Source organism: Nycticebus coucang, chromosome 1 (genome assembly GCF_027406575.1).
Source record: "Nycticebus coucang isolate mNycCou1 chromosome 1, mNycCou1.pri, whole genome shotgun sequence".
Lineage (NCBI taxonomy): Eukaryota > Metazoa > Chordata > Mammalia > Primates > Lorisidae > Nycticebus > Nycticebus coucang.
This window is the reverse complement of record NC_069780.1, coordinates 109,174,651-109,189,571: the sequence shown is the minus strand read 5'-3', so window position 1 is coordinate 109,189,571 and position 14,921 is coordinate 109,174,651. Positions and strand designations below refer to the sequence as shown.

The window sequence follows — 14,921 nt, the reverse complement described above, 5'->3', positions numbered from 1 at the left end:
TGGGCCCCCTTTGCCCGGGGAGGGTTGGTGCACTGCACCGCAGGGAAGTGCCGCCAAGGCTTGATTTCCCCTCAGCAGAGTGCCCTCTCCTCGCTCACTTATCCCAGAGTCAGCACTGACCTGACGCAGCTCAGGCACTGTGCACTCCCCTTGAGAAATCACCCAAGGAGCCGAACTCCTGGGGGATAGGCCCTCAGACCCCGAGTGAGAGTAGGGGTTCTCAGCTCTCAGCGGGGAGGCCAGAATCTTATTCAGTCTTGGGCCCCGTATGCCCGGGGAGGGTTGGTGCACTGCACCGCAGGGAAGTGACGCGAGGCGTGACTCCCCCTCAGCCCGGTGCCCTCTCCTCACTCGGCGCGCCTCAGAGTCAATGCTGACCAGTCGCAACTCGGGGACTGTCCACTCCCCTTGAGAAATCACCCAAGGATCCGAAGTCCTGAGGGACAGGCCTCCAGACCTCAGTGGGCGGGAGGGGAGCGCCGGGGATTCAGGGTTGCCGGCAAAGGATTCCCAAAGTTTTATTTAGCCCTATGTCCGGCAGGAGAACGCCATGGCGCCCCCGTAGGGGAGGTAGGTCCAGTTTTTAGAAGGTCTCTCACGTGGAGTGTAGTGGGAGGGCCTTTAATTTCTGCCCGCTTGTTCAATTTTGGGGCTCTAGAGCCGGTCTCATGGGGGAGGGGGACTCCTGTCCGCTTGGTGGTGGATTTTGTACCTTTTGTTTGCGTCCTTCTGATCACAACTTGCCTCAGCGGTGTTGATGTGCGTTCTTCAGCCTTCTCTCTTGGTGAGGCTCAAGTCCACCAGGATACTTACTAAATTCCTATCCCTTAACTCTCCTTCTGGACGGGAGCCTTTGTTGAAAGCTGGCTTCAGTCCGCCATCTTGTCTCCGCCTCCCCAAATGATTCTTTCAATCCCCATCTTGCAAGGGTACATGTGAGGCTTGGCAAATGTGGAATGTAAATGTCTTGGCAAAATAACTAAGAAAATGCCAGGAGGGCTATGTCAACTAATGAGATGAAAATGTGTCAAATATTCTATGAACCAAGTGTATGGTGCCCCATGATCATATTGATGTACACAGCTATGATTTAATAAAAAAAAAAAGAAAAAAATTCAAATGATTTGGTGCCTTTACTTAGGCTGTAAATAATTCATGTAGGTCAGTATTAGAACTTCTGTTGAGAAACCCTTGTATTTCTGCTTTATATTTTGCCTAAAATAAACATAATTTAAAGAGAAACCAGAAAAAAAATGCATTAGGTTTCTAGATACCATTTTCATCAAGAATAAAATGTCTTAGTGAGCTTTCCAACAGCTGAGATAAAAATTGATAATCTTTTTTTTTTTTTTTTTGAGACAGAGTCTCACTATGTCGCCCTTGGTAGAGTGCCGTAGTGTCATAGCTTACAGCAACCTCAAACTCTTGGGTTTAAGCAATTCCCTTGCCTCAGCCTCCCAAGTAAAAATTGATAATCTTGTAACAGGAGACATCCCATTGGCCATTTAATAATAAGCAAACAAAATTCATTTGAAGCCTAGATTTTCTTCACTCAGAAAACCTTAGTGAACTATTTGAAACAGGAGTGGCAGATGAATTGGCATCGGAGGTCATGTCACTATCGATAGAAGACAGTCCTGTGAGTTGGTATCACCTGGTGAAATACTCCCCCTTTGTTGGAAAGCTTTCAAACCTGTATCACAGAAACTCTAATTTCTCAAATGTTAGTGTTTGCTCCAAAAATGTATTTCCAAAGAAGGATTGAGCAAATTCAAGAGATTGCTTTAATATTGGACATACAATGCAAAGTTTGGTAATAGTTCTTATGCATAGATGATCATGGAAACTTTGTGTTGGGGTACATATTTCTTGCAGTAATCTTTGAAATCCAGAGTAAGAAATGTTGATCTAGGGGTAATAATTTAAGTCATTAACTCAATAAAAATACTGAAATGTTTACTACTATAACTTAGGGTAGGGGGATATAGAGATACTAATAATAGATACTGCCTCTGTCCGCAAGAAGCTCTTGGTTTATACAAGAAACAATAAAATAATTACAATATACTGTGGTAAGTGCTTGTGACAGAAGCAAAGATTCTTGGAAGCTGTAAATGTCCGAATTGAGTTTTGGAGGTAACCTGAGTTGATGTGATGAGGCAGATGAGAGGTGTTTCCAAGGGAAGGAGTGGCACATTGGAAAGCACAGAATACTGAGAAGGAAGAGGCTACTTTTCATTTATTTTCTATATTATGTGTACAATTTTAGGACCTGATATAGGGTTTTTCACTTTAGTTGAAAAATGTGTAATTTTGTCACTTATTACATTAATTGTTTTTGCTATATTGCAGAAAGACACCACACCACTCTTCCTTGCTCTGAAGGAAACCCATTCAGATGTGGTGGAAGTTTTAATTAAGCATAATGCCAAAATACATCTAGTTGATGGTTGTAAGAGGTATAGTAATTTGTTCTTTTTTTTAAAAACCTGAGTGGTATTCTAGAGTGGTCATAGTATCTCTCCTCAGAAATGTTAAGTGAACAATAACATTACCTTATAATTATTGGGGTATAGTGAAAAATATCAGCATAATCTTCAGTTAGACAGAAAAGCAGTTATTTTGACTGGGCAATATGAAGGACAGTATACAGAAGGATTTATCTTTTCTTCAATATTGACTGATATTTGTTTATAATTTTGTGTTTTGGTGATATATTAGTTGACAGGCTTTTGTTAGTTTTATAAAATGTGGACTTAAACTTGTAGTTTACTTTATTATTTAATACAAACTTCTTAACTCTTTCATAGTATTTTTCAACCTCTGTTGCTTATATAGTTTTCCTTTAGAATGCTCCGTTTCCCATAAATAGGAGCTGGGATTCATTTTGTCTTTTCAATGACTAAGTGAGTCTTTGCTTTAAGTTGTTTTCTTTAAAGAATATTGATGTTAGATTATCCTTAAGTGACTATTAATTGCTATTACCAGATCCTATGGCTTCATCAGCTTTTTTGCATTTTCACTTCTAGTGTAGTTTGATATTTTAGTTTTAATTGGCATGGGCAGAGGGAAGAAAGCTTTAACTGGATAAACTTTTCCTTGAATAAGATAAGCCACAGGTGGGTGAAAAAGGAAAAAAAAGAGATGCTTTAGGTTTCCCAAAGCCTGGGTTGGATTTCTGGCTTCCCCACTTGCTAGGTGTGATCTTAGGAACATAATTTATCACCAGATGTGTTTTCTGATCTGAAATGGAATATAATCTGCCAAGGCTTATTTTGTGTAGGGTCTTATATAAACACACACAAAAACACACACTCACACAGAGATATGTATTATTTATATATAGATGTAGATATATATACACACACACATACATCATTTAATTCAGTGCCTAGCACATGCTTATCAGCATCAATATCTGTAACTACTCTGATTAAAATTATTACCATTATTACTAATATTGTTATTTGAAGCCTAAAAGTAGTTTTTACTTATTTGATCCCTATCTGACTTAGAATTAAAATATATTCTATTTAGATAGGGAGGTAATAAAGAATTCTACATCTAAATCTTGGACTATGTAATATAAGTGATCTCAGTATAGTTTCTTGCCTTTTAGAGCCCTATAAATTAGCAACTTGCACTGTGTTATACCAGTGTGTTAGGAGGCTTCTTTTTAGCTTCAGTGGAAGTGATAAATAGCTTCATCCTCTGTCATAACACAGACCAACAGACTTTGGAGTTGGCAAGGGAGGAAACACAGCAGTAGAACACGTTGCTCACTGAGAAGGAGGAGGATGAGTTACAAAGCCTTCCCCCATTTCTGGTGCAAATGAGATAAAGCCATAACGCTTATAAATAGCTCATTATATTAAAAATACTTCCAGGGCCCACCTGGCTCTGCTCCTACAAAAGTAGGATTAATCTTTGTAATAAAAAGGGTGATTAAGAGAGGCAGAAATTTGGGGGGCTGGCAGCTGGAAAACAGGAAAGGAGACAAGCCAGTGTGTAATGAAGACTCTCCAAAACATCCAGAAGAGTGGGGCAAGGGGGCCCTATCAGAAGCTTGAGAAGTGTACCTGGAGATGGTCCCACTTTTGTCCTCAATTCTTGATGCTCTTGAGTGATCTGTCCTTTTAAACACCCCCTGTGAGGTTCCACTACCAGAGTCTATTATTTCCTCAGTCCCCACCTATTCAGCTCACCAACCAAGTTTTAGTGTTCCTTATTGCTTAGGCCTCTGAAGTCAGGCCCTTAAAATCACAGCTCTCTCTTTAAATACAAAGCATGAGGAGAGCTTGAGGGTTCTTTCTGGCAGGAAGATATTCCAGGAGTCAGATTTTGGGGTCCCCCTAAATTCCAGACCATGTGGGATGTGGTGCTGGGCCCCATGTTCACTCTGTGGAGACCTCAAAGACATAGGTGGTGCACAGCAGAAATTCCTGGGTGTCTCTGTTTGTCACCACCTGGACCATGGTGAAGGTTTCAAGGATGCTGTTCATCATGTATCATCCAGCCAGCTGCCACAACTTGTGCAGGAAATTCACTAGGTACTCCCAGACAGGCGAGCACAACAGGCAGTGCACAAATCTACATCCTCCAGCTGGGCCTGCTCTGTCTCCACCTTCTCCACCACCTGCTTGCCAAAGAAGTAGACCTTGGAGGAGCACATGAGGGTCATGTGCCCCAGGCTCTCAGACTGGCTGCTCACTCTATAGAAGGAACCACTGTTACTGCTGCTGCCACTGCAAGCCCTGGACTTCTTGCCACTTGGGCCTCATTTCACATCTGCCCAGAACTTGACCAGGAAAAAGATGTAGGGGAGGCTTGGAGACTACCTTTATCTCAGGGAATTTGGAATTGATCTGGACATCCACAATCTTGAGTAGTGAAACTTCAGGGCTGAGGCAATGCAGGGGTGATGTGTACAATCATGGGCCTCTGGTATGAGTCAGCTGCATTTGGCAGTTCCACACATGAACTCTGCTAGCTGCAACCGGGCAGTGCCCAGGGCCCAAGCCTGCTAGGTTGGGGATAATGGATCGAGTGGAGGCAAGGGTGAGAGGGGTTAAGGGGACCCATACCCTAGTTAATATATGGGGGAGTCAATGACAAGGAAAATGATGTCAGTGAAAATGGCTTCATATCTGAAACATTGCAGAGGGGTCTAGAGCCCTGGACCAAAACTGGAAAAGCTCAGAGGCCTGAGGACCAGCAGGACCCAGTTTGGTGAGCTGGGCTGAGGATATGGTAGCCATGGTTTGGAAAGCCTTGTTCTTGAAACCCTAGCTTGAACTAGATTTTTCTTGATTTCCTTTGAGTTAAAACTTGGATGAGACTAGAGACCGGTCTCAAGTTCAGACCTTCCCCATTCTCAGCTTGATGTAGCAGGTAGTCAGTTCATTCTGACCATACATCTTGCTTTCATCAGACAAGATTATTTTCTGACATCCATAGGGCAAGTAGATGGCCAGCAGCTCCCCGAAGCTCTGCTTAATATCTGGGCTCCAAACACCCTCTGCATCTAGGTCCACATTCCTTCCAGCCCTCTTGCGGCCTTTGGCACTCTCCTCACTGCCTTCCTTAATGCCTGTCCAGCCATTGCCATCATCCACAGGGGGCCCTAACCCAGGCTTTCCCATCTTAGCCTGTGGCTGGGGAAACATCACCTTAGATATTTATCTTTCCTTCATGCAAGGAACTTTTGAAATATCTTCTAGCTATTTGTAAATGTATAACAGATTAATGTTACTATAGCCATCATTAAGTTTTCTTTAAGTTCCTCATTAACATCAGTTATAAGTCATTCAGATAAATCTGAACATGTTTTTATAACATGGCTTTCTTTTTCTAAGTTATGTTTAAAATAATTTCTATCATATCTTATACAGAGATTACTAGGAACCAACTTAGCAAAGTTGTTAGCAAACCCTGGAGTAGACCAACACGGGGTGGAAAAGAGAGACAAAAAAAAAAAAAGCCAGATCAGGACCTTTTCTCAATAGGAAAAGGCAACCTCAGCTTTATTTCACAGCTTTTATATACAGTAGCTTAAAGGCATGATTTTTTCGTAATTGCATAACTTGATTAAAAACAGCCTAAGAGCAGAATAGCATTCTCAGATGTCTGTGCTGACCAAAAGGGCATGTCTCCATTCTAATCTGTTTCAGGAATTAGTAATAACAGGAAACAGCTGGAGCCAGGTTGCATTCAGTCCTTGACTCAAATGCAGTTCCTCAAAATTGGGGATCTTTGCCTCCCAGGAGGTTGGCTCCCAACAGCTACCCCTCTTTTTCTTTCTATGTGCATGCGGTGAAGATTGGCCTTTAATTCTTGGACTGCTGTGAAGGCTCTCCAGAGGGATGCAGGAAATACACACAACAAAATCAAAAGCGTTATCCCCAATCCAATAAGGGTATATCACATATGTGAAAGATGTTGATGGTATAAAGTTAGTAAGAAACTGCTTTACAGCTGTGGACACCTCTTGTGGTGACAACATCTGTAAATGGGCATTTTGAATAGACTGGATATACAAATGCAGAGCAGCAATATCTACTGAAAAGTTATTAGAAGTCCAAATGCCCTGCAAGTGGTGCTGGACAAGATCCCAACTCCACTCAGCATTTATAAGCAGTAACACAAATCCATTCAAACTCTGCATGACAATGTGGAGGAAGATAGGCTTTAAGGGCTTCAACTTGTCCTAAAAGCAGGACCACAAGGGCATTAAGTTTTTCCTCAATTTTATGATCCATCTTTTCCTGAATGCCCAAATAAGATGAAACATTTTTAGAAAGAGCATTTACATAATGAGCAGTTTGTATGGATTGAAGCAGTAGCATCTGTGGCTATAGTAGTTACAAGGGCAATAATTCCAGCAACTAATATGCCCCCAAAACACTTAGAGCAGTTAAGCTGCTCAACTAATAACTGCAAAACTTGATACCCAGGATCAACATACCAAGTGCCATTCACATGTACTGAAATCATAACAAAAGGGGGTTGCTTCAGCAAACCAATATCCTGGTACTGCTGGGTGCTAGAAAGACAATTGGTTAAGTTAGAATCAGTGCAAGTGACAATATATTCACATTATGCAGCCACAGAGCCTTTCTCTCTAAAACTGTGAGGCTTCATGGTAATGTTTAAAGGACATATGGGTCCTTTAAACATACAGGTGTTTTATACATGCCTTGAGATACAAGGTTTGCTTATTAGCCTTTTTCTCCACAGTAGGATGTGTGAAGGTTATTGGATCAGTGGTGGGAGCAGCTTGCCAAAGGCCTGTTTCCAACTGACATCTGAGGGTAGACAAAATTGTCCTAGTCCAGTCCCCAGTAGCACCCTCAACTGGAGGAGTTGCCCCCCCCCACTGAAAGTAACAAAGAAGGAGACCTGGCCTTCTTCATAACAGCCAAAAAGGGACTGGAGCAGTCATTCACAGAAAAAGAAGTGCCAATAATTTTGTGGATAGCTCCAGGGGTATAAGAACAAGCGCTCCCCAGGGGAAAGTCATCAAAAGAATGATCATGCCCTAATAATGGGCAGGGAGGTAAAGAGGCTGGGGGAGATAACCCCACTGTGATGGCTTGCAGCTGTGTAAACCTATAAAAATTCATGTTCCACTCAGAAAAGGAAGTATCAGATTGGAGCCAAAGGGTGTTCGCCCACTATGGTGGCAGCCTAGTATCTTGTTCAGTTCCATGGCTAGCTGTAAACAGCCTGTATGAGTCATACACCTGATGAGTCATACACAGAGGAACTCACTCAGAGGAACTAGTATAATTATAGAGGGTCATTGAGTAACAATGGGTTCCCTGTCAGGGGGTGCAAACAAAGGGGTGTTATTGACAAAGACTGGCACATTATGATCCCCCAGGTAACAGGGCAAAGAAGATGGGGAATCAGGGAAATAAGCCCAATAGGGTTCCCCTCCCACCAGGCCAACCTGCAATGTTAGCAGTGATAACATATCCACAAAAAAGGTTATCAGGCTTGGGCATTGTGCCCTGCCTCTGGGGTAGGTTCTCTGCCTGAGAGATCAGCTGCTTCACTTGTTCCCAGGTCGGTAGCTGGGCTGACCCTGTTCTCTGAGATAGTCTGGAGGGTCCCTTTATTGCTTGGTCTTGGGGAGGGGGAGCAGGATCCTTGAGCTTCATTTTCTTGAGAGAGGGAATCAGGTGCCTGGGGTCACTGCAAGAGAACCTCCATGGCCTTAATAGCCTCTCTGGAAGCCAGTGGGGTCCATCCAAGGTCTCTGGATAAACACAAACATGCCTTTGTCTGGGCACCAGGTCTGGGCCAAACCACTGTCCTGTGAGGGGGTCCTTCCACTTAACCAAGGGGAAGGAGCCAGGACAGGGCTTCCAAAAGCAATCCACAACCAGCCAGCCTTCCTGATCTAATGAAAGAAAATTGAGGACCAAAGGGGAATGAGAAAAATAATTTCTGAGGTGTTAGGGGATATAACTCCCTCTTCTTTATTTTCTCCAATTGGAGCTTTAGGCATGCATGAGCCTATTCCACAATGCCTTGAACCTGAGGATTGTAAGGAATGCCAAAAGAATCCTGGGTAGAAAACTGTGCCATAAAAAAAGTAAGGGCTTTGGATGTATAGGCAAGGGTGATGTCTGTTTTGATAACTTTGGGAACTCCAAGAACAGAAAAACAGTGCAAAAGTTGTGCATTAACATCCTTAATAGCTTCCCCAGAATAGGCAGCAGCCATAAGAAAGCCAGAATAAGTATCTACACAAACATGCACATAAGCAAGTTTACAAGAGGAGAAAAATGTGTGACATCCATTTGCCACAACTGCCCAGGCAAAAGGCCTTGAGGATTAACCCCATAATGGGGTGCTGAAACATGAGGTATGCAATAAGAACATTGCTTCACAATCTTTTGGGATGCTTCCCACTAAATACCAAACTGCAGACGCAGGGTACATGCATTTTGATGATGAATGGCATAAGAAGCTTGGGTTTTATCAGTCACAGACAACATAACCAAGCCCAAACGACAGAGAGAATCAGCTAGGGCATTGCCTTCATTTAAAGACCCAGAAAAAGCAGTATGATCATGAAGGCGACCAACATAACAGGGGACAGACCAGGCATGTAAAGTCTGCTGAACCTGTAACAAAAGTGCTTGAAGAACTGAATCCACTGAAGTGCCGATGGTGGCTTCCTCCAAAACCTGCAAACAGAAAAATCCAATTGATATCAGTAAAAAGATTTAAAGGACAGAAATATTTTTGAAAGGTTAAGTGTGCTGCAATTAATTCAACTCTTTGGGCAGAAGAAAAAGAAGTATGACATTTAATAGTTTGACCATTTAAAGCTAATGCAGCATAGCCAGAAGAGAAACTGTCAGTAAAGGCAATAACTGCATGAGGAAGTGGGACAGCAGAATGCAGGCAAGAAAAAAATCAAAGGGTGCTGGCGTAAAAATTAAAGTAACTTAGATCCAGTGTAGTAAGTAATCTGACCTGTACAATTGGAAAAAGCAAGTTGCCAGGCAGTATTAAACTGCCATAATTGACTGACTTGTGCTGCAGTGTATGGAACTATAATAAAATGAGGATTAATCCCACACAGTGGTCACGCACATGTGCAGACAGCTGTGATGAGTTGAGCTACTAATTCAAAATAAGAACACAGTGTACAGCATCGAGAAGATGGCAAATGCATCCATTCAATAGGGGCTTTTTGCCTAAAGACACAGGTTTGAAATGAAAAAGTATCAAAAACTATAAACGTTAAAGGAGAAGCATAATCTATTTGAGTAACCTGAGCCTGTTTTAGGGCCTGGTCCACCAATTTTAGGGCAGCACATTCTGAAAAGGTGAGAGAACAGGGAGAAGTGGGAGAGGGGTACCCCCCGCAAAATGTCAAATAAAGGAAGTAATTGATAGGTTGTAATATAGAGCTACAGATGCACCCAGTTAATGTCACCTAAAAGTTTCTGAAAATCATTCAAAGTCTGCAAACGGAAGATATCCAACACAAGGCATTGAGGCTGCACTGTACTTTGGAAAAATTTCATGCCCAAGTAATCCAAGAAATAAGTCTGTTGAATATTTTCAGGGGCTACAACCAAATTGTGCTGAGTGAAATGACGAGTTAAATGACTCAGCATTTTATCTAAAACGTCTTGGGAAGAATGAGACAAAAGAATGTCATCCATGTAGTGAATGCAGTAAACCTGTGGATACTGCTGCTAGAAGGGGGAAAGAATTTGAGCTACAAATTTTCAGCAAAGAGTGGGACTATTAGCCATTCCCTTAGGCAAAACATGCCACTGAAAATGATGCATAGGCCATTGAAAATTAACAAATGGGAGGCTAAAAGCAAAATGCTGGCAATCCTGGGGTGCAAGAATAGTAAAAAACAATCCTAAAGATCAATTACATAAACAGGCCAAGAATTAGGGACAGCAACAGAGGATGGTAATCCAGGCTGCAAAGCACCAATAATCTCCATAGTAGCATTAACTTCACGGAGATCCAGCCTCCATTTTCCTAATTTTTTCTTAGTAACAAAATTGGAGTATTCCAAGGGCTGTTTAGAGGGCTCAATATGACCAAAGTCTAACTGCTCTTGTACCAAAGTCTTGGCTACCTGAAGCCTTTCTTCAGTCAAAGACCACTGATCTACCCAGACAAGGTCAGATGTTTTCTATATAATAGGACCCACAGTCAAGTGAGCAGCCACAATCAGTGGCCTGAAGAAAAAGGCTCAAAACTGAGGCCCTGGCGTGGGGGCCGTGGTTGCGGTTGCAAAGGCTGGGTTGTTCCCTGAGCATGTTCACCCAACACATATATGGGATTAAAACCTTGTTTAAGCAACAAATTAGATACAGTTTCATTTAGGCTAACAGGCACCACTCCCAATTGTTGAGAACATTTCTCATCCATATATTGCAGAAAAGATGTTCCAGCATAAAAGGTTGGAAGGTACCAGAATTACCTTTGGCATTAGTCCAAGTAAGGAGGGCAGAACTTTGAAGGGGATTTCGACTCAGACCTATTCCCTGCAACTGAGTCATGGATCGGGTCAAAGGCAAGACTGAAGGCCAATGTTGCTTTGACATGACTGAAATATCTGCCACAGTATCAAGGATACTTGGGAATAGTAAGCACGAGTTGAGGGCATTCCTGAGAAATAACTCTGACCCAATAGGCATCGGAGGACCCAAAGCCCTCAGATCCTCTGCTCCCTCCCTTCTGAACCTGAAAAGGCACAAAAATAAGCTGATCAATGTGTTCTCCTGGAATAACAGACACAATACCATGAGGGGCTGCAGCCATAATTTGGACTTCTCCTTCATAATCAGAGTCAATGACTCCAGGGAGAACTTGGAGCCCTCTCATGGCAGAGCTGCTTCACCCAAGCAGAAGTCCTACAGTGCTCTCAGGGAGGAGACCAAAAATGCCTGTGGGAATTCTCTGGGGTCCTAGCTCTGGGGTTAATATGTAGTGGGTGGTGGAACTGAGGTCCAGGCTTGTGGATCCAGGACTTGCTCTAAAAAGGAATTTAATGCCCTTCTGGGGAGTGGGGACTGTCTCCCCCTAGTTTTGGGTAACTGCCCCGATTGTTTGATGGGCCTGGGGCAAGGCCCAGACCCAGTTTCCCAAAGTTGGCTTAAGAGGCCCGCCCTGAGAATCAGTTTTGGATCTGTATTCATTAGCCCAATGGAAGTCTCACTGATATTTGGTGCATAAAGAAGTGAGTCACATGCACACAGGTGCTGAAGTTACCTGAGCGCATTGTGGACATTGCTTACTAAAATTACCAGGCTTTCCAAAATTGAAACAATTGTCATTTCTTTGGGGCCCAGAGGCACGAGGGGATTTACCCCATTGGTTATTCCCTGGCATCTGCTGATACACCACTCCAATGGGTACCCTTTTATGCTAGCCATGAATGTGGCCCCTAGAGTGTAAGAAGATCCAACATCTGCACAGAGGTGAATAAAATCTTCCAAGGAACCTCCTTTCTTGTAGGGGCAGATCACAACTTGACAGGTAGAATTAGCATTCTCAAAGGCTAATTGGCAGATAATTAAAGTCCCAGCCTCGGGGTGAGCAATTACATGCCCTGCAGCTTGCAGCAGCTGGGCAACAAAATCTTGATAATTTTCATCAGGGCCCTGGCAAATTTTACTCAGCTCCTCTGTTCAGACCTGTGAAGTTAGTCTCCTCCAGGCTGCAAGAGCCATAGTGGCAACCTGATGGTATACAAACTGAGGCCAATTAACTTGGGTTGCAGTACCAGAATGACTTCCCATTCCTGTTAGCATATCATAAAAAAAACTCCATTGTTAGCTTGGTGGTTGCACCGAACCATTTCATCAGCTTTGTCTATATGTTCTGCCTTCCATAATAGATATTTCCCCTCCTCCCAGAAAGACACGCTTTGGCAATACTTTTCCAATCATTAGGTGGCAAGGCATCATCCCCCAAAGTATCTATCATAGCCATGGTAAAAAGGGCTGTAGCTCTGTATTGAGGGGACCGCCTCCTTTATATCCTTCAAAGTCTTAAAGGGAATGGATTCATTTTGAAGCAGAATCTGCACAAACAGGAAAGGCTTTGAATCTTAATATGTTCTCCCCAGCTTCCTGGGCCATTCACAAAGCTTACTACAATGGAATAGAAGATGGAGAAGATGCTAGGGAGTCTCCAGCCCGCAGCAAAGGGTAAGTTGCTTAAGGGAAAGGAGCTGGAGTAGAGGGAAGGTATATGACAAATAGTTGGTACAAAGGCCATTGGAGGATCAGGAATAAATGGCTGGATTTCTGTGAAACTGGAAAAATAATCTTCAACCATGTCTTCCTTTGGACAAAGATAATTCATGTCCTAAATCAAGGTTGCTCCTGTGTAGAGGACACCGAGAGCCAGATGGCCTCTGAGCAAGATAATTTGCGGTTGTGGGGGGCGGAACCTCTGACAATTTGTTCTCAGGTGTTCTTTGTGGAGAAAGAGCCTAAGCCCATGGTGACCCTTAGGCATATAGTCATTGTCTAATACTCCCCTCACCTGTGTTGCACTGTCTCAATAAAAGGTGAAGGTTGCTCGGGGATACCCTGCAATCAAGGTTAGCCTGCATCCTGCAAGCTTGTATTTTAATCTGTGTCTTGCCTGGTTCCTTCCTGTGGAAATCAAAACCAGAGCCACAGGGGCTGCAACATTTTGCAGGATCCAGCAGGACACAGAGGGCACCGGGGACATGAATCAAAGGGGAAAGGGACACTCAGATGTAAGTGAAGCCTTCGGCGGACAGTCAGAGGAAGTCCAAAGGGAAACTCCACTCAGGACAGTAGGACCTTTGGCCAGTTTAGAATCTAGGGAACCTTGTTCACAATAAGTGAAGTCTTTGGTAAATAAGGAAAGACATTTAGAGAAAATAATGGGTAACTTCCTGTTTGGGGAGTCATGAGAATTGGAAACTGAGGAAGTAGGTAATGTTCAAACAGAATTTGAAAGTGAGAAGAATAGTGAGGTTCAGTAGAAATCTGAACCTAATGAGAACTGGGAATCGAGAGCATCTGATACAGACACAAACAAGGAATTACCTCTGTGGCCATTATGGCTGCTCAGATCAAACAATTGGAAGACTGGGTCAATAATTTCACAGTCATAAATGCCAACTTAGAGCACACAATATTACCCTTAGTGCCTCCCTATTTAAATGAACCACCTGTGACTTCTGTTATGAAGGCTGTGTTAGAAGGGTGTAAAGTTGGTGACTTTAAGTGGGAAGACATTTGAAGCTTTTTCCTGTTACAGTCACTGATATTCCTCCCGAACCACAGCACCCTCAAGTTGGCCAATGTTTTGATGACCATATAATCACCTTTGCGGTTCTGAGAGATTTAAAACAGGCTGTAGCATAGTGTGGTGTGCAATCCCCATTTTCTAGAGGTCTATTACAGGGGCTTACACATTTCTTATGACTGGGACATGATAGCCAGAATTATTCTTGAGTCTGGACAGTATTTACAGTTCATAACCTGGTGGAAGGAGGAGGCTGACCTGATGAGTCACCAAACCATCAGACAGGAGTCCCTGTAACATCAGAACAGCTCACTGGGTCTTGTCAGTGACTAGGGATTCCAAATCAACTTCAGTACAATGTCATAGCCATAGTCCAGACAAGACTGTGTTGTCTTAGGGCCTGGGAAAAGGTTCAGGCTGCAGGAGAGATCTCTAAATCTTTTATTAAGATAATACAGTCGAGGAATGAAACTTATACCAACTTTATCACACAATTAAAAACTGCAGTTGATAAGGCCAGTGTGCAGCCAGAGGTCAAAGACATGCTTTCCCAAATTTTAGCATTTGAGAATGCTAACTCTAAGTGTCAAAAGGCCTTGTGACCTTTAGGAGCACAAAATGCTCCATTAGAGGAATATAAATGGGCATGTGCTAATATAGGAACGGAATCCACCAAGGCTTATTTACTTGCTGCTGTTTTAAAAGAAGGGGTCAGTCCATACTGTCCTAGATGCTATAACTGCAGAAAATTGAAACATAGGAGAAAAGAGTGTTGGCAAGGGAATAATCTATAGAAAAAATAATGACCAAAAGACTTATAGCGAATGGAAATTCTCTGGGTTGTGTCCCAGGTTTGTGTCCAGTTCCCTGGGTTGTGTCCCTGGGTTGTGTCTCAGTTCAATAAACAAGGAACACCTTTATCACAGGAAACTAGTAGGCAGGCCCAGCCTAGGGCCTACAGGCAAAGAATACGGGTCTGAGAATCTGCTCATTCACCAGCAACTTCACTCTGTTCAATCTCTTTTACACGCCACCTCAGGCAGTGTTGCTTTAGACTTACTAGCATATGATAATATCCTTTTGCTTCCCAGCATGGGAGCAAAAGAATTGAGAACAGGAGTGTATGGTCCTCTTCCCCCAGG

The 14,921-nt window shown here is 43.0% G+C and overlaps 1 pseudogene; it reads right to left on the bottom strand.

Annotated features, from left to right (window-relative positions):
• Positions 1-4,246: 4,246 nt before the first annotated feature.
• On the bottom strand, positions 4,247-5,258 carry LOC128590881 (transcriptional enhancer factor TEF-4-like; annotated as a pseudogene).
• Positions 5,259-14,921: the final 9,663 nt, after the last annotated feature.